The following is a 19,330-nucleotide window of genomic DNA, read 5'->3' as shown; positions in this document are numbered from 1 at the left end:
TTCTATTAAGGACACCGGGGCGAGGATTATGCCACCCTGAAGATATGTGGTGACCAGCGTAAGGTCGAAATATGCTGTTTCAAAATATTTCTGATTGTGAAGTTATTATTATTTCCCACCCATTGAGCTCTTGCATAAACGTTAGAGAATAGTTTTATGGCTCTTTTTATCCTTAGGTACGGAGCAAAAAGAGGCCTAAAGGAGCGTGTTTTGCTGGATTAATATATCAGGAGAGCCGGCCTTCATCTGCTGTGGATCGCTGAGCTTTGGCGGTTCTGCGGGGACTCCGAGTTTCCGGGATCACACACCATGACTTTTCGGTCTCTATCGAGCCTGTCACCGCGTGCCCCGTACACGTACTTCCGGTCCCAGTTATACGCCAACCTGGGTCTAGCCCCGCCCCTTATGGATACTACGCGTGCGCACATCGCGCCGCTGCGTGGCCCTGCTTTGTCCCTGGAGCCCCGCCCCCGGGGCAGCTGTCACTTCCAACCGCCCTCCTCTCACCGTCAGGCTTCCTCGGACAGCCCCGCCCCCAGGGACGGGCGCAGCCAATCCCCGTATTGGGCCCCTCCCCCAATGATCTGCTTCACGCCTTCTCACTCCCTGGAGGGTCCCGTCCGTAGAGGTTCTGTTACCGTTATAAGCCCCGCCCTCGTGCAGTCTTTTCAACTGGCCCCGCCATTCCGAGCTCACAGATTGGCTCGTTGGCAGCGACTCGCTCGGTGCTCGTGCGTGCGTGGACCCGCCCTCCCTTGAGATTGGGTCGCTGGGCAATCTTTCTCGCGCGTCGCGCACGTGACCGTGCTGAAGGGCCCGCCCCCTCGCGTTTGTTTACCAAGAATGGATCCGCCCTCGCAGCGTTGTCAGCGCGGCCCAGCAAGCCCCGCCCATCCCATTGTTGTCCTGTCTTCTTGACCCCGCCCACTCCACTAAGCCCCGCCTTTCACCAGGTTTACAGAGATTTCGACTCCGCCCCCTGCGCCAGGTCACGCCCTTCCTGCTGTCCGGTACGAGCTGGCTCCGCCCTCTCGGGCGGGCTCCGCCTCTCCCCTCCTCACCTCCCGGAGCTGACCCCGCCCTCTGCGCCAGACCCCGCCCCTCCATGTAAATGCCGTAGAGCTGCCCCGCCCCTCCGCGCAGGCCTCGCCTCCTGTATGGCTCCCGTCGGAGCGGGCCCCGCCCCTCGCGGTAAGCCCCGCCCCCGCCACGCCCCGGGCCTGCTGGCAGTCGGGGCTCCGGCGGCGGCGGACAATGGAGAGCGGCGGCCGCGGCGGGAGCAGCGGGAGGCACCGGGGGGCAGCGGCGGCCGGAGAGCAGCGCCTGCGGAGCCGCAGCGGCTGAGGTGGGAGCCGGGGGGCGGGGGTGTGAGGGTCGGAGACCCCCCCTGAGTAACTGACGCCCCCTGAGGGTGAGGGACACTGACCCCCCCTGAGGGTGAGGGACACTGACCCCCCCCTGAGGGTGAGGGACACCCCCTGAGTGTGAGGGACACTGACACCCCCTGAGGGTGAGGGACACTGACACCCCCTGTGTAACTGACCCCCCTGAGTAACTGACGCCCCCTGAGTGTGAGGGACACTAACCCCCCCGAGTAACTGACACCCCCTGAGTAACTGACCCCCCTGAGTGTGAGGGACACTGACCCCCCCGTAACTGACACCCCCTGAGGGTGAGGGACACTGACACCCCCTGAGGGTGAGGGACACTGACCCCCCCCCCGTAACTGACACCCCCTGTGTGAGGGTCGGAGACCCCCCTCTGAGTAACTGACCCCCCTGAGTGTGAGGGACACTGACCCCCCCAAGTATGAGGGACACTGAAACCCCCCTCCCTGAGTGTGAGGGACACTGACACCCCCTGAGGGTGAGGGACACCCCCTGAGTGTGAGGGACACTGACCCCCCCTGAGGGTGAGGGACACCCCCTGAGTGTGAGGGACACTGACCCCCCCCCCCCCGTAACTGACACCCCCTGAGGGTGAGGGACACTGACCCCCCCCGTAACTGACGCCCCCTGAGGGTGAGGGACACTGACCCCCCCTGAGGGTGAGGGACACTGACCCCCCCCCCCCGTAACTGACACCCCCTGAGGGTGAGGGACACTGACCCCCCCTGAGGGTGAGGGACACTGACCCCCCCCCCCGTAACTGACACCCCCTGAGTGTGAGGGACCCTGACCCCTCCTGAGTGTGAGGGACCCTGACCCCTCCTGAGTGTGAGGGACACTGACCCCCCCGAGTAACTGACACCCACTGTGTGTGAGGGGCACTGACCTCTCCTGAGTGTGAGACTCACTGACACCCCCTCCTGAGTGTGAGGGACCCTGACCCCTCCTGAGTGTGAGGGACACTGACTCCCCCGAGTAACTGACACCCACTGTGTGTGAGGGGCACTGACCTCTCCTGAGTGTGAGACTCACTGACACCCCCTCCTGAGTGTGAGGGACCCTGACCCCTCCTGAGTGTGAGGGACACTGACCCCCCCGAGTAACTGACACCCACTGTGTGTGAGGGGCACTGACCTCTCCTGAGTGTGAGACTCACTGACACCCCCTCCTGAGTGTGAGGGACCCTGACCCCTCCTGAGTGTGAGGGACACTGACCCCCCCGAGTAACTGACACCCACTGTGTGTGAGGGGCACTGACCTCTCCTGAGTGTGAGACTCACTGACACCCCCTCCTGAGTGTGAGGGACACTGACCCCTCCTGAGGGACACTGAACCCCCCCCCCCGTAACTGACACCCCCTGAGTGTGAGGGACACTGACACCCCCTGAGGGTGAGGGACACTGACCCCCCCCGTAACTGACACCCCCTGAGGGTGAGGGACACTGACCCCCCCCCGTAACTGACACCCCCTGAGTGTGAGGGTCGGAGACCCCCCCGAGTAACTGACACCCCCTGAGTAACTGACGCCCCCTGAGTGTGAGGGACACTAACCCCCCCGAGTAATTGACACCCCCTGAGTAACTGACCCCCCTGAGTGTGAGGGACACTGACACCCCCGAGTAACTGACACCCCCTGAGTAACTGACCCCCCTGAGTGTGAGGGAGACTGACACCCCCTGAGTGTGAGGGACACTGACCCCCCCCCGTAACTGACACCCCCTGTGTAACTGACCCCCCTGAGTAACTGACGCCCCCTGAGTGTGAGGGACACTAACCCCCCCGAGTAACTGACACCCCCTGAGTAACTGACCCCCCTGAGTGTGAGGGACACTGACCCCCCCGTAACTGACACCCCCTGAGGGTGAGGGACACTGACACCCCCTGAGGGTGAGGGACACTGACCCCCCCCCCGTAACTGACACCCCCTGTGTGAGGGTCGGAGACCCCCCCCTGAGTAACTGACACCCCCTGAGTAACTGACCCCCCTGAGTGTGAGGGACACTGACCCCCCCCCGAGTAACTGACACCCCCTGAGTAACTGACCCCCCTGAGTGTGAGGGAGACTGACACCCCCTGAGTGTGAGGGACACTGACCCCCCCCCCCCCGTAACTGACACCCCCTGTGTAACTGACCCCCCTGAGTAACTGACGCCCCCTGAGTGTGAGGGACACTAACCCCCCCGAGTAACTGACACCCCCTGAGTAACTGACCCCCCTGAGTGTGAGGGACACTGACCCCCCGTAACTGACACCCCCTGAGGGTGAGGGACACTGACACCCCCTGAGGGTGAGGGACACTGACCCCCCCGTAACTGACACCCCCTGTGTGAGGGTCCCTGAGTGTGAGGGACACTGACCCCCCCAAGTATGAGGGACACTGAAACCCCCCTCCCTGAGTGTGAGGGACACTGACACCCCCTGAGGGTGTGAACTGAGCGGTGTGTCAGGGACACTGTTTCAAGGGGGTGTGAGGGACACTGTACTGAAGGGGGGGGTGAGGGATACTGTACTGACGGGGTGTGAGCGATACTGTACCCAGGGGTGTGTGAAGGACACTACTGAGGGGTGTGTGAGGGACACTGTGCTGAGGGGGTGTGAGGGACACTGTACTGAGGGAGCATGATGGACACTATACGGAGAGGGGGTGTGAGGGACACTACTGAGGGGCGTGAGGTACATGGTACTGAGGGACTGTCAGGGCCGCTACTACGTGGGTGAGTGAGGGACACTGTCCTGAGTGGGGTGTGAGGGACACTGTCCTGAGTGGGGTGTGAGGGACACTGTACTGAGGGGGATGTGAGGGGCACTACTGAGGGTGTGTGTTAAAGACACTGCACTGAGGGTGTGTCTGAGGGACACTGTACTGAGGGGGTGTAAGGGACACTACTGAGGGGATGTGCAGGACACTGTACTGAGAGAGCGTGGGGGGCACTATACTGAGAGGGGGTGTGAGAGACACTGTACTGAGGGGAGTGAGGGACACTGTATTGAGGGGCTGTCAGGGATACTACTAAGTGGGTGTGCGATGGACACTATACTGAGGGGGTGGGTGAGGGACACTGCACTGAGGGGGTGGGTGAGGGGCACTGCACTGAGGGAACGTGAGGGACGCTATACTGAGGGGGTGTGAGGGACACTATACTGAGGGGGTGTAAGAGGAACTGTAATGAGGGATGTGAGGGACACTACTGAGTGGGGTGTGAGCGACACTGTGCTGAGGGGGATGTGAGGGACACTACTGAGGGTGTGTGTTAGGGACACTGTACTGTGGGGGTGTGAGAGACACTACTGAGGGTGTCTGAGGGACACTGTACGGGGGGGTGAGGGAAATGTACTTGGGTGGGTCAGGGACACAGTACTGAGGGGGTGCGAGTGATACTGTACCGAGGGGTGTGTGTGTAAGGGACACTGTACTGAGGGTGTGTGTGTGCGTGTGAAAGACACTGTACTGAGGGGGGTGTGAGGGACACTGACATCCCCCCGAGTGTGAGCGACACTGACCCCCCCCCCCCCCAAGTACGAGGGACACTGTACTCAGGGAGGTGTGAGGGACACTACTGAAAGAGTGTGAGGGACACTGTACTAAGGGGGGGGGGTGAGGGACACTGTACCGAGGGGGGGGGGACACTGTACCAAGGGGGGGTGAGGGACACTGTACTGAGGTGGGGTGAGGGACACTGTACTGAAGGTGTGTGTTGTTTCTAAGGAGTGTGTGGTTGCTTCTCTGTAGTGATTCCTTTCACTTTGAGGAGTGTGTGGCCACGCTTTACTTCACTCTGAGGAGTGTGTGGCTGCGCTCTCTGTTGTTTAGAAAGAGTGTGTGGTTGCTTCTCTGTAGTGATTCCCTTCACTCTGAGGGGCTTGTGGCTGCGCACTCTGTTGTTTCTAAAGAGTGTGTGGTTGCTTTTCTGTAGTGATTCCCTTCACTCTGAGGAGTGTGTGGCTGCGCTCTCTGTTGTTTCTAAGGAGTGTGTGGTTGCTTCTCTGTAGTGATTTCCTTCACTCTTGACGGGTGTGTGGCTGCGCTCTCTGTTGTTTCTAAGGAGTGTGGTTGCTTCTCTGTAGTGATTCCCTTCACTCTGAGGAGTGTGTGGCTGCGCTCTCTGTTGTTTCGAAGGAGTGTGTGGTTGGTTCTCTGTAGTGATTCCCTTCACTCTGACGGGTGTGTGGCTGCGCTCTCTGTTGTTTCTAAGGAGTGTGTGGTTGCTTCTCTGTAGTGATTCCCTTCACTCTGAGGGGTGTGTGGCTGCGCTCTCTGTTGTTTCTAAGGAGTGTGTGGTTGCTTCTCTGTAGTGACCCTTCAATCTGAGGGGCGTGTGGCTGCGCTTCCCTTCACTCTGAGGAGTGTGTGGCAGCACTCTCTGTTGTTTCTCAGGAGTGTGTGGTTGCTTCTCTGTAGTGACTCCCTTCACTCTGAGGAGTGTGTGGCCGCGCTTCCCTTCACTCTGAGGAGTGTGTGGCAGCGCTCTCTGTTGTTTCTAAGGAGTGTGTGGTTGCTTCTCTGTAGTGACTCCCTTCACTCTGAGGATTGTGTGGCAGCGCTCTCTGTTGTTTCTGAGGAGTGTGTGGTTGCTTCTCTGTAGTGACTCCCTTCACTCTGAGGATTGTGTGGCCGCGCTTCCCTTCACTCTGAGGAGTGTGTGGCAGCACTCTCTGTTGTTTCTAAGAAGTGTGTGGTTGCTTCACTGTAGTGACTCCCTTCAATCTGAGGGGTGTGTGGCCGCGCTTCCCTTCACTCTGAGGGGTGTGTGGCAGCGCTCTCTGTTGTTTCTAAGGAGTGTGTGGTTGCTTCTCTGTAGTGACTCCCTTCACTCTGAGGAGTGTGTGGCAGCGCTCTCTGTTGTTTCTAAGGAGTGTGTGGTTGCTTCTCTGTAGTGATTCCCTTCACTCTGAGGATTGTGTGGCCGCGCTTCCCTTCACTCTGAGGAGTGTGTGGCAGCACTCTCTGTTGTTTCTCAGGAGTGTGTGGTTGCTTCTCTGTAGTGACTCCCTTCACTCTGAGGAGTGTGTGGCCGCGCTTCCCTTCACTCTGAGGAGTGTGTGGCAGCGCTCTCTGTTGTTTCTAAGGAGTGTGTGGTTGCTTCTCTGTAGTGACTCCCTTCACTCTGAGGATTGTGTGGCAGCGCTCTCTGTTGTTTCTGAGGAGTGTGTGGTTGCTTCTCTGTAGTGATTCCCTACACTCTGAGGGGTGTGTGGCAGCGCTCTCTGTTGTTTCTGAGGAGTGTGTGGTTGCTTCTCTGTAGTGACTCCCTTCACTCTGAGGATTGTGTGGCCGCGCTTCCCTTCACTCTGACGGGTGTGTGGCTGCGCTTTCTGTTGTTTCTAAGGAGTGTGTGGTTGCTTCTCTGTAGTGACTCCCTTCACTCTGAGGATTGTGTGGCCGCGCTTCCCTTCACTCTGAGGAGTGTGTGGCAGCGCTCTCTGTTGTTTCTCAGGAGTGTGTAGTTGCTTCTCTGTAGTGATTCCCTACACTCTGAGGGGTGTGTGGCTGCGCTCTCAGTTGTTTCTAAGAAGTGTGTGGTTGCTTCTCTGTAGTGACTCCCTTCAATCTGAGGGGTGTGTGGCCGCGCTTCCCTTCACTCTGAGGGGTGTGTGGCAGCGCTCTCTGTTGTTTCTAAGGAGTGTGTGGTTGCTTCTCTGTAGTGACTCCCTTCACTCTGAGGGGTGTGTGGCCACGGTTCCTTCACTCTGAGGAGTGTGTGGCAGCGCTCTCTGTTGTTTCGAAGGAGTGTGTGGTTGCTTCTCTGTAGTGATTCCCTTCACTCTGACGGGTGTGTGGCTGCGCTCTCTGTTGTTTCGAAGGAATTAGTGGTTGCTTTTCTGTAGTGATTCCCTTCACTCTGACGGGTGTGTGGCTGCGCCCTCTGTTGTTTCGAAGGAGTGTGTGGTTGCTTCTCTGTAGTGATTCCCTTCACTCTGACAGGTGTGTGGCTGCGTTCTTTGTTGTATTTAAGGAGTGTGTGGTTGCTTCTCTGTAGTGATTCCCTTCACTGTGAGGATTGTGTGGCCGCACTTCCCTTCACTCTGAGGAGTGTGTGGCAGCGCTCTGTTGTTTCTAATGAGCGTGTGGTTGCTTCTCTGTAGTGATTCCATTCACTCTGAGGGGTGTGTGGCCACGCTTCCTTCACTCTGAGGAGTGTGTGGCCGTGCTCTCTTTTGTTTCGAAGGAGTGTGTGGTTGCTTCTCTGTAGTGATTCCCTTCACTCTGACGGGTGTATGGCTGCGCTTTCTGTTGTTTCTAAGGAGTGTGTGGCTGCTTCTCTGTAGTGATTCCCTTCACTCTGACGGGTGTGTGGCTGCACTCTCTGTTGTTTCTAAGGAGTGCATGGTTGCTTCTCTGTAGTGATTCCCTTCACTCTGAGGATTGTGTGGCCGCGCTCTGTTGTTTCTAAGGAGTGTGTGGTTGCTGCTCTTCAGTGCTTCACTTAACTCTGAGGAGTGTGTTGCCGCGCTCACTGTTGTTTCTCAGGAGTGTGTGGTTGCGTTCTCTGCAGTGCTTCCCTTGGCTCTGAGGAGTGTGTGGCCGCGCTTCCTTCACTCTGAGGAGTGTGTGGTTGCTTCTCTGCAGTGCTTCCCTTGTCTCTGAGGAGTGTGTGGCCACGCTTCCTTCACTCTGAGGAGTGTGTGGTTGCTTCTCTGCAGTGCTTCCCTTGGCTCTGAGGAGTGTGTGGCCACGCTCTCCGTTGTTTCCCCCTTCACTTTGAGGAGTGTGTGGCTGTGCTCCCTTCACTCTGAGGAGTTTGTGGCCACGCTCCCTTTACTCTGAGGTGTGTTATGCGCTCTTTGTTGTTTCTAAGGAGTGTGTGGTTGCTTTCTCTGCAGCGCTTCCCTTGACTCAGAGGAGTGTGTGGCTGTGCTCCACCTTTCCTTCACTCTGAGGAGTGTGTGGTCACGCTCCCTTCCCTCTGAGGAATGTGTGGTTGTGTTCTCTGCAGTACTTCTTTTGACTCTGATGAATGTGTGGCCGCCTCTCCTTCACTCTGAGGAGCGTGAGGCCTCGCTCTCGGTTGTTGCCCCCTTCCCTTTGAGGAACACTCTCTGCCACTCCACTCTACGACACTCTACTCATCCCCATTCCTCTCTACGCCACTCCAGTGCATGCCACTCTACACGACTCCACACTGTGCCACTCCAGTACACAACACTCTATGCCATTCCACTCTACAAAACTCTAATGCACTCTTCTACCGTTTAGCCATCCTGTACAACATGTCTAAAAGACATACGCAAAGCCGATAGCTCTTACATAGGTGAGACATATTGGCTTTGCAAGTGCTTGTTTTAGGTTTGGCCAAAACCTTTTGATTTAAAAAAAATAATAATCATATACCTACAACACACTTATTTAAAGGGCCTTTCACCCACCCTTCTTCTTCCGTTGGTCTGATGTGTCACTCACATTCTGCCTCCGCCCACTACATGTGGCTGGGACTCCGCCCACCTCTGCCACTGGTTAACTTCACAGGAAGCACTCCCACAGACCAGCTAGTACCCTTCGGTGCCAGTGGTTTGTTTTTAATGTATTACCTGGATATCACCTTGTGCTAGGAGTCTGTGGGAGCTGGACACTGTACACCAGGTGTGAGCAGGGGCCCCATGCTGTACCAGTTCCTGCCTCCTGCTAGTGCTGCTGTGAACTCACTTTGGGAAAGTCCTTCCTGTATCTGACCCCTCGGGAGGAATTCACAGCACAAGAGACTGGGTCCACTTCAAGCTGCTCTGTGTGAGGCCAGGGGAAGCTTCAGTGTTGTACATGTGAACCCATAAGTGGGTGTTATACATGTGGATTCATAAGTGGGTGTTATACATGTGGATTCATAAGTGGGTGTTATACATGTGGATTCATACGTGGGTGTTATACATGTGAACTCATAAGTGTGTTTTGTACATGTGAATTCATAAGTGGCTGTTGTACATGTGAACTCATAAGTGTGTGTTATACATATGAACTCATAAGTGGGTGTTATACATGTGGATTCATAAGTGGATGTTATACATGTGAACTCATGAGTGGGCGTTATACATGTGGATTCATAAGTGGGTGTTATACATGTGGATTCATAAGTGGGTGTTATACATGTGAATTCATAAGTGGGTGTTATACATGTGAATTCATAAGTGGGTGTTATACATGTGAATTCATAAGTGGGCGTTTTACATGTGGATTCATTGGTGGGCGTTTTACATGTGGATTCATTGGTGGGCGTTTTACATGTGGATTCATTGGTGGGCGTTTTACATGTGGATTCATTGGTGGGCGTTTTACATGTGGATTCATTGGTGGGCGTTTTACATGTGGATTCATTGGTGGGCGTTTTACATGTGGATTCATTGGTGGGCGTTTTACATGTGGATTCATTGGTGGGCGTTTTACATGTGGATTCATTGGTGGGCGTTTTACATGTGGATTCATTGGTGGGCGTTTTACATGTGAACTCATAGGTGGGCGTTGTACATATGAACTGATAAGTGGGTGTTATACTGATGAACTCATAAGTGGGTGTAAGGAAATGCCTCCTTGGCATGGTTACCCCCTGACTTTTTGCCTTTGCTGATGCTAAGTTTTGATTTGAAAGTGTGCTGAGGCCTGCTAACCAGGCCCCAGCACCAGTGTTCTTTCCCTAACCTGTACTTTTGTTTCCACAATTGGCACACCCTGGCATCCAGGTAAGTCCCTTGTAACTGGTACCCCTGATACCAAGGGCCCTGATGCCAGGGAAGGTCTCTAAGGGCTGCCGCATGTCTTATGCCACCCTGGGGATCCCTCACTCAGCACAGACACACTGCTTGCAAGCTTGTGTGTGCTAGTGGGGATAAAAAGACTTAAGTCGACATGGCACTCCCCTCAGGGTGCCATGCCAACCTCACACTGCCTACAGGTATAGATAAGTCACCCCTCTTGCAGGCCTTACAGCCCTAAGACAGGGTGCACTATACCATAGGTGAGGGCATAAGTGCATGAGCACTATGCCCCTACAGTGTCTAAGCAAAACCTTAGGCATTGTAAGTGCAGGGTAGCCATAAGAGTGTATGGTCTGGGAGTCTGTCAAACACGAACTCCACAGCACCATAATGGCTACACTGAAAACTGTGAAGTTTGGTATCAAATTTCTCAGCACAATAAATGCACACTGATGCCAGTGTACATTTTATTGTAACATACACCCCAGAGGGCACCTTAGAGGTGCCCCCTGAAACCTTAACCGACTACCCGTGTAGGCTGACTGGTTTTAGCAGCCTGCCACACACCAGACATGTTGCTGGCCACATGGGGAGAGTGTCTTTGTCACTCTGTGGCTAGTAACAAAGCCTTTACTGGGTGGAGATGCTTATCACCTCCCCCTGCAGGAACTGTAACACCTGGCGGTGAGCCTCAAAGGCTCACCCCCTGTGTTACAGCACCCCAGGGCATTCCAGCTAGTGGAGTTGCCCGCCCCCTCCGGCCACGGCCCCACTTTTGGCAGCAAGGCCGGAGGAGATAATGAGAAAAACAAGGAGTCGTCACTGGCCATTCAGGACAGCCCCTAAGGCATCCTGAGCTGAGGTGACTCTGACTTTTAGAAATCCTCCATCTTGCAGATGGAGGATTCCCCCAATAGGGATAGGAATGTGCCCCCCTCCCCTCGGGAGGAGGCACAAAGAGGGTGTAGCCACCCTCAGGGCTAGAAGCCATTGGCTACTAACCCCCCAGACCTAAACACACCCCTATATTCAGTATTTAGGGGCTCCCCAGAACCTAGGAACTCAGATTCCTGCAACCTAAGAAGAAGAGGACTGCTGAGCTGAAAAACCCTGCAGAGAAGACGGAGACACCAACTGCTTTGGCCCCAACTCTACCGGCCTGTCTCCCCACTTCTAAAGACACTGCTCCAGTGACGCTTTCCACAGGGACCAGCGACCTCTGAAGCCTCAGAGGACTACCCTGCATCTAGAAGGACCAAGAACTCCTGAGGACAGCGGCTGTGCTCCACAAAGACTACAACTTTGCAACAAAGAAGCAACTTTGAAACAACACGCGTTTCCCGCCGGAAGCGTGAGACTTTGCACTCTGCACCCGACGCCACCGGCTCGACTTGTGGAGAACAATCACTTCAGGGAGTACTCCCCGGCGACTGCAAGACCGTGAGTAGCCAGAGTTGACCCCCCTGAGCCCCCACAGCGACGCCTTCAGAGGGAATCCCGAGGCTCCTCCTGACAGCGACTGCCTGCTTCAATGACCCGACACCTGGTAAAGCACTGCATCTGCAGCCCCCAGGACCTGAAGGATCCGACCTCCAGAGCAGAAGCGACCCCCAGGTGGCCCTCTCCCTTGCCCAGGTGGTGGCTACCCCGAGGAGCCCCCCCCTTGCCTGCCTGCATCGCTGAAGAGACCCCTTGGTCTCCCATTGCTTTCTATTGAAAACCCGACGCTTGTTTGCACACTGCACACGGCCGCCCCGTGCCGCTGAGGGTGTACTTTCTGTGTGGACTTGTCCCCCCCGGTGCTCTACAAAACCCCCCTGGTCTGCCCTCCGAAGATGCGGGTACTTACCTGCTGGCAGACCGGAACCGGGGCACCCCCTTCTCCATTGAAGCCTATGCGTTTTGGGCACCACTTTGACCTCTGCACCTGACCGGCCCTGAGCTGCTGGGGTGGTAACTTTGGGGTTGCTCTGAACCCCCAACGGTGGGCTACCTTGGACCCAAACTTGAACCCCGTAGGTCAGTGGTTCCCAACCTTTTGAGTTCTGTGGACCCCCTCTTTACCACTACTGGAAACCGAGGACCCCCACTGAATAATTATTGGAACACAGGGACCCCCCACTGAGTCATTACTGTAAGGTGGGCACCTATTCTGTTAATATTATTTAATTCTCTAAGCAGTCGCGGACCCCCTGAGGAAGCTTCACGGACCCCCAGGGGTCCCCGGACCACAGGTTGGGAACCACTGCCGTAGGTGGTTTACTTAACTGCAAAAACTAACAAACTCTTACTTCCCCCAGGAACTGTTGAAAATTGCACTGTCTAGTTTGTAAATAGCTATATGTGATTTATGTGAAAACTGTATATGCTATTTTGCTAATTCAAAGTTCCTAAAGTACCTACCTGCAATACCTTTCATTTGAAGTATTACATGTAAATCTTGAACCTGTGGTTCTTAAAATAATCTGAGAAAATATATTTTTCTATACAAAAACCTATTGGCTTGGAATTGTCTCTGAGTGTCTGTTCCTCATTTATTGCCTGTGTGTGTACAGCAAATGCTTAATACTACCCTCTGATAAGCCTACTGCTCGACCACACTACCACAAAATAGAGCATTAGAATGATCTCTTTTTGCCACTATCTTACCTCTAAGGGGAACCCTTGGACTCTGTGTATACTATTCCTTACTTTGAAATAGTGCATACAGAGCCAACTTCCTACAGTGGGTGTTATACATGTGGATTCATACGTGGGTGTTATACATGTGAACTCATAAGTGGGCGTTGTACATGTGAAATCATAAATGGGTGTTATACATGTGGATTCATAAGTGGGTGTTATACGTGTGAACTCATAAGTGTGCGTTGTACATGTGAACTCATAAGTGGGTGTTATACATGTGAACTCATAAGTGGGTGTTGTACATGTGATTTCATGAGTGGATGTTGTACATGTGGATTCATAAGTGGGTGTTATACATGTGGATTCATAAGTGGGTGTTATACGTGTGAACTCATAAGTCCGTGTTATACATCCTCACCACACTCCAGCGTGCATATGGAGAGTGCCTCACCCCACTCCAGCGTGCATAAGGGGAGTGCGTCACCCCACTCCAGCGTGCATTAGGGGAGTGCGTCACCCCACTCCAGCGTGCATTAGGGGAGTGCGTCACCCCACTCCAGCGTGCATTAGGGGAGTGCGTCACCCCACTCCAGCGTGCATTAGGGGAGTGCGTCACCCCACTCCAGCGTGCATTAGGGGAGTGCGTCACCCCACTCCAGCGTGCATTAGGGGAGTGCGTCACCCCACTCCAGCGTGCATTAGGGGAGTGCGTCACCCCACTCCAGCGTGCATTAGGGGAGTGCGTCACCCCACTCCAGCGTGCATTAGGGGAGTGCGTCACCCCACTCCAGCGTGCATTAGGGGAGTGTGTCACCCCACTCCAGCGTGCATTAGGGGAGTGCGTCACCCCACTGCAGCGTGCATAAGGGGAGCGCGTCACCCCACTGCAGCGTGCATAAGGGGAGCGCGTCACCCCATTGCAGCGTGCATATGGAGAGTGCCTCACCCCACTCCAGCGTGCATATGGAGAGTGCCTCACCCCACTCTAGCGTGCATATGGAGACTACCTCACCCCACTCCAGCGTGCATATGGGGAGTGCCTCACCCCACTCCAGCGTGCATGAGGGGGCAGCATGTTACCCCACTCCAGCGTGCATAAGGGAAGCGCATCACCCCACTCCAGCGTGCATAAGGGGGAGCGTGTTACCCCACTCCAGTGTGCATAAGGAGGCAGTGCATCACCCCACTCCAGCGTGCATAAGAGGGCAGCACATCACCTCACCCTGCATAAGGGGGCAGCGCGTCACCTCACCCCAGCCTGCATAAGGGGGCAGTGCGTCACCCCCACACCAGTGTGCATAAGGAGGCAGCGCGTCACTCCACTCCAACGCGCATAAAGGGGTAAGCGTGCCACCGAACTCCAGCATGCATAAAAGGGCAGCGTGTCACCCCACTCCAGCGTTCATAAGGAGGCGGCGCGTTGCCCCACTCAAGCGTGCATAAAGGGGCAGAGCTTCACCCCACTCCAGCGTGCATGAAGGGGCAGCGCGTCACCCCACTCCAGCGTCCATAACGGCAGCGCGTCACCCCACTCCAGTGTGCATAAAGGGCAGCGCGTCACCCCACTCTAGCGTGCATAAAGGGGCAGCGCTTCACCCCACTCTAGCCTGCATAAGGGGAGGGCGTCATCACCCACTCCAGCGTGCATAAGGGGAGTGCGTCACCCCACTCCAGCGTGCATAAGGGGAGTGCGTCACCCCACTCCAGCGTTCATAAGGGGGAGCGCATCACCCCACTCCAGCGTGCATAAGGGGAGTGCGTCATCACCCACTCCAGCGTGCATAAGGAGGCGGCGCCTCACCCTACTCCAGCGTGCCTAAGGGCAGCGTGTCACCCCACTCCAGCGTGCATGAAGGGGCAGCGCGTCACCCCACTTCAGCTACTGACTGACTTCACAATGAGTTAAGACATGCTGTTTCACCAGAAACACTTCAGCACACAAAGTAGTTTCTTTCAGTGACAGGGAGGTTATGTTATGTTTTTTATATTGTCAAATGCCTGATAACTTCCCAAACAATAACGTTTTGCAAAAGCCATGACACAACAAGAATTGCCAAAAGGCTGGCGGGTGACATCAGACCTGTTGGCTTTTCCAATGCTTGTTTCATCTATGATGCTCATTCTTTGTTTCTTATTTCTAGATATACCACATCTTTATTGTTCATCTTTTACTAAATGGTTTTCATAGAGTCCCTTTTCCATGGTGTGAAGTTAAACCCCAGACCTTCAGCTCTCCTTTGCTGTGAATGAATCAGCTGACACGTGTTTCGCTCTCAGGCCCAGGTGACTCCTGAGGTTGTTCTAGTCTCAGATAACCAGTCTTGGTTATCTAACTAACGTTTGCTTTCAGTTAACTGTATTGGTATATTTGAAAAGATTGGGAACAGTTCATGGGCTTCTGTCAGTCTACATTCCCTGAGTCAGATTTTTGGATGCACTATGCAAGAAACTATTGTTTGTAAATGTGAACAAAGTAAAACAGACTGAAGTGTCTTAGATCTAAAAATGGAACACCTTTTAATGCTCGCAGCGCTAGACTACTTAAAATATTAATTTATGCATGAACAATAGAGTGTGTGATATTAAGTTATAATACATGGGATTCTGCAGTCCCTGTGTAGGAACCCACCTCTATTTCATTCTTTTGGGCGACTTGTGAAGTGAGAAACATAAAGCAGATATTTATGACAAAATGTTTATGTTTAGCACTCCTTGGGAATTACAGTATAGTTAGAATCTTTTTGCACATTTCTACACATTCCAAACTACTGCACCCTTTTTTAACTGACTTGTAGTAAAGTGATTCTGATATTTTTTGCAACAAATATCTGAGTTTTTTGATGTGTTTAATTTTGCACTAGAGATTGTATTTTTATTCTTAAAGTTTGCAAACGTGCTCTCTCTTTCATATGAATTGAGATGAAGTGGTTTGTGAGAAAGGTGATGGAGTGACCATGTATTATAAGGTACCCCACCACACATGATAAGGATTTTACAAGCCGCCTCGGAGTTCCCTAACCTTAGAAAGGAACTGCACCTATGGCCTCATTCTTCTATATGGTCATAGAATACCACAGTCATTCATAGAATCCTTATCATGTACGGCAGGGTTACATTATACCATATGTATTATGAGCAAGTGACTTGTGTGCTTGGTGACTTCATGTTTGCTTTTTGCTTTTGGGGCCACAGCTGGGTCTTGGTTGGGCTCTGCAGACGCCTCTCCTGCCTGAAATGTTCTGGGGGTGAACATCATTCACTGTGTTCTAGTGCCTTGCCAGATTCGAGGGGTTGATGATGCTTCAAGAGGTTTGGTCTTTGAAGCTGTCTGGATGTAGTGATCTCTCCTGTTAGTGCTGGTCCCAGATGTCTGAGGCAGATGTTTGCAGCTGGTGAGACCAGGCTGGAAGATAAGGACCTGCCCATGGTCCATGTTTGTAGAGGCCTCTCCAGTTAGTGCTGGACCGAAATGTCTCAGGCAGGTGTTTGCAGCCAGTAAGACCAGGCTGGGAGAGGGATTCCTACCCATGATCCATGTTTGTACCACTTTCTCCAGTTAGTGCTGATTGGTCATACGTGAGGAAGGTGTTTGCAGCCAGTAGGACCAGGCTGGGAGATGGAGGCCTGTCATACTTGACAAGCCATCTGCAGCTTCTCTGCATGTTCTGGCCTTACCTCGTGATGTGCCAAGGCCAGACCCATTTAAACCAACAGTGGCTGAGTTCTCCAGCATGGCTGACCTCTCTGGTCGCCCAGCTGCCAGCAACAAGTGGACCGGCTTCTCTAACCAGTGACGTAATTCAATTGTGCCTCTGGGATTAATTTGTGCCACTCACATTGACCCGAATCAAGGAAATGAAGTCCAGGCCCTGTCAATACTCTTGATTACTCTAATTAGCGAAGTGCTAATGAGGGAGCGCGTCTGATTGGATTTTGTATAGCCCTGTCTGTCTCTAAACTGGTGACCTGCAACTGTTTTCCAGCAGCTGCCTGCAGCTGTCCTTCGATCTTTGCTAGCAGCAGAGAAGGGACTTGAATTTCAGGCCAGGAGGGACTCTCCGTGGGATGGAGGTATCTGACTCTTGTCTCGGGCCAGGAGGGACTCTTCATAGGATGGTGGCATCTGCCTCTGGTCTCTAGGCCAGGAGGGACGGTCTGTAGGAAGGTGACGTCTGCCTCTGGTCTCTAGTTCAGGAGGGACGCTCTGTAGGAAGGTGGCATCTTCCTCTGGTCTCTAAGCCATGAATGATTCTCCATAGGTAGGTGGCGTCTGCCTCTGGTCTCTAGGGCAAGAGGGATGCTCTGTAGGAAGGTGGCGTCTGCATCTGATCTCTAGATCAGGATGGATGCACCGTAGGAAGGTGGTGTCTGCCTCTGGTCTCTAGGCCAGGAGGGACGCTTCATAGGGCTGTGGTGCCTACCTCTGGTCTCCAGACCAGGAGGGGCGCGCTATAGTAAGTTGGTGTCTGCCTCTAGTCCAGGAGGAATGCTCCATAGGAAGGTGGGGTCTGCCTCTGGTCTCAGGCCAGGACAGGCACTCCATAGGTGGGTGGTGTCTACCTCTGGCCTCTAGGCCAGGAGGGATGCTCCATAAGAAGGTGGCATCTCTAGGCCAGGAGGGACGCTTCATAGGTAGGTGGCATCTGCCTCTGGTCTCAAGGCCAGGAATGACGCTTCATAGGAAGGTGGCATCTGCCCTGGTCTCTAGGCCAGGAGGGGCGCTCCATAGGAAGGTGGCATCTGCCGCTGGCCTCTAGGGCAGGAGTGACGCTCTGTAGGAAGGTGGCATCTGCCTCTGGTCTCTAGGTCAGGAGGGACGCTCCATAGGAAGGTGGCATCTGCCTCTGGCCTCTAGGTCAGGAGGGACGCTCCGTAGGAAGGTGGCATCTGCCTCTGGTCTCTAGTCCAGTTGGGGCGCTCCATAGGAAGGTGGCATCTGCCGCTGGTCTCTAGGCCAGGAATGACGCTTCATAGAAAGGTGGCGTCTGCCTCTGGTCTCTAGTCCAGTCAGGGCGCTCCATAGGAAGGTGGCATCTGCCTCTGGTCTCTAGGTCAGGAGGGGCGCCCCATAGGAAGGTGGCATCTGCCTCTGGTCTCTAGGTCAGGAGGGGTGCTCCATAGGAAGGTGGCGTCTGCCTCTGGTCTCTAGTCCAGGAGGGGCGCTCCATAGGAAGGTGGCATCTGCCGCTGGTCTCTAGGCCAGGAATGACGCTTCATAGAAAGGTGGCGTCTGCCTCTGGTCTCTAGTCCAGTCAGGGCGCTCCATAGGAAGGTGGCGTCTGCCTCTGGTCTCTAGTCCAGGAGGGGCGCTCCATAGGAAGGTGGCGTCTGCCTCTGGTCTCTAGTCCAGGAGGGGCGCTCCATAGGAAGGTGGCATCTGCCTCTGGTCTCTAGGTCAGGAGGGGCGCCCCATAGGAAGGTGGCATCTGCCTCTTGTCTCAGGCCAGTAGGGGCGCTCCATAGGAAGGTGGCATCTGCCTCTGGTCTCTAGGGCAGGAGGGACGCTCCATGGGAAGGTGGCATCTGCCTCTGGTCTCTAGGTCAGGAGGGGCGCTCCATAGGAAGGTGGCGTCTGCCTCTGGTCTCTAGGTCAGGAGGGACGCTCCATAGGAAGGTGGCATGTGCCTCTGGTCTCTAGACCAGGAGGGATGCTCCATGGGAAGGTGGCATCTGCCTCTGGTCTCTAGGTCAGGAGGGACGCTCCATAGGAAGGTGGCGTCTGCCTCTGGTCTCTAGGCCAGGAGGGACGCTCCATAGGAAGGTGGCATCTGCCGCTGGTGTCCAGGGCAAGAGGGACGCTCCGTAGGAAGGTGGCATCTGCCTCTGGTGTCTAGGGCAGGAGGGATGCACCGTAGGAAGGTGGCATCTGCCTCTGGTGTCTAGGGCAGGAGGGATGCTCCGTAGGAAGGTGGCATCTGCCTCTGGTGTCTAGGGCAGGAGGGATGCTCCGTAGGAAGGTGGCATCTGCCGCTGGTGTCTAGGGCAGGAGGGATGCTCCATGGGAAGGTGGCGTCTGCCTCTGGTCTCTAGGCCATGAGGGATGCTCCATGGGAAGGTGGCGTCTGCCTCTGGTCTCTAGGCCAGGAGGGACGGCCCGTAGGAAGGTGGAGTCTGCCGCTGGTGTCTAGGGCAGGAGGGATGCTCCGTAGGAAGGTGGCGTCTGCCTCTGGTCTCTAGGCCATGAGGGATGCTCCATGGGAAGGTGGCGTCTGCCTCTGGTCTCTAGGCCAGGAGGGACGGCCCGTAGGAAGGTGGAGTCTGCTTCTTGTCTACTTCAGAAGGGATGCCAGGTAGGAAAGTGCAGCGTGCTTCTGGTCTCTAGCCGCTTTCTGCTGCTGTCCTTTGTCCTCAGTGAGCGGCTGAGAAGAGACCTGAACTCCTAGGCCAGGACTGGTCCTGGTTAGGATGGTTGGATCCTGCCGAGCCCCTAGGGTCTGGCTGGGGCCAGCTACCCCGAGCCTTACTTTCACGAGGATGAAGCAGGGCTTCTCATAGCTATTGCTGATTCCTAGTGGAACAAGTAGGTTTTCAGCTCTAATGGTGTGCGGGGAGTACCTTCATAGTAAGTTTAAAAGTAGGCAGTAATACAGACCTTTTAACAGGTATGTGTATGGCTGCAAAGCCCCTATTCTTTG

The 19,330-nt window shown here is 54.7% G+C and overlaps 1 protein-coding gene across 1 annotated transcript in view; it reads left to right on the top strand.

The window, feature by feature from the left end:
• The first annotated feature begins 1,212 nt into the window (after positions 1-1,212).
• Positions 1,213-19,330, top strand: part of LOC138250271 (rho-related BTB domain-containing protein 2-like) — a 384,850-nt gene continuing 366,732 nt past the window's right edge. Inside the window, exon 1 of the mRNA XM_069205010.1 lies at positions 1,213-1,345. The gene's annotated coding sequence lies outside the window, so the exon portion shown is untranslated. The remainder of the gene's footprint in view (positions 1,346-19,330) is intronic.

The sequence above is a fragment of the Pleurodeles waltl genome, chromosome 1_1 (genome assembly GCF_031143425.1).
Source record: "Pleurodeles waltl isolate 20211129_DDA chromosome 1_1, aPleWal1.hap1.20221129, whole genome shotgun sequence".
Taxonomy (NCBI): Eukaryota; Metazoa; Chordata; class Amphibia; order Caudata; family Salamandridae; genus Pleurodeles; species Pleurodeles waltl.
This window is presented reverse-complemented; position numbering and strand designations above follow the sequence as displayed.